Source organism: Octodon degus, unplaced genomic scaffold, assembly GCF_000260255.1.
Source record: "Octodon degus isolate 3935 unplaced genomic scaffold, OctDeg1.0 scaffold00009, whole genome shotgun sequence".
In the NCBI taxonomy this organism is placed as follows: domain Eukaryota; kingdom Metazoa; phylum Chordata; class Mammalia; order Rodentia; family Octodontidae; genus Octodon; species Octodon degus.
In genome coordinates, this window is record NW_004524585.1 from 10872792 (window position 1) to 10873215 (window position 424).

The following is a 424-nucleotide window of genomic DNA, read 5'->3' on the forward strand; positions in this document are numbered from 1 at the left end:
AAAGGGGATCAAGAGATGAAAGGAGGGGAGGAAAGGGGGATATAGAAAGGAATTGAGATGTGTTATGAATGGGGCTGAGAAGACAGCTTGCTGGTCTAAGTGCCTGTCTGATAAGCGCAAGAACCCAGGTTCAATCCCCAGTACTGCATGCTGTGGTGGCCCTGGAACCCCAGGCACATTGTATTGGCTACCAAAACTGGGCATGGTGGTGCATGGCTATAATCCCAGCGCTGGGAAGGCTGAGACAGGAGGATCGCTACAAGTCCAAGCAGCATAGCAAAGCCCTCTACAAAATAAATAAATAAATGATTGTTTAAAAAAGGTGTGTTATATATATGCACTAGTTCCATACAAGGAATGTAAAACATTATGTACTATAAACTGACACTAATAAAAAGGAACTTTTTTTTTTTTTTTTTTTTTT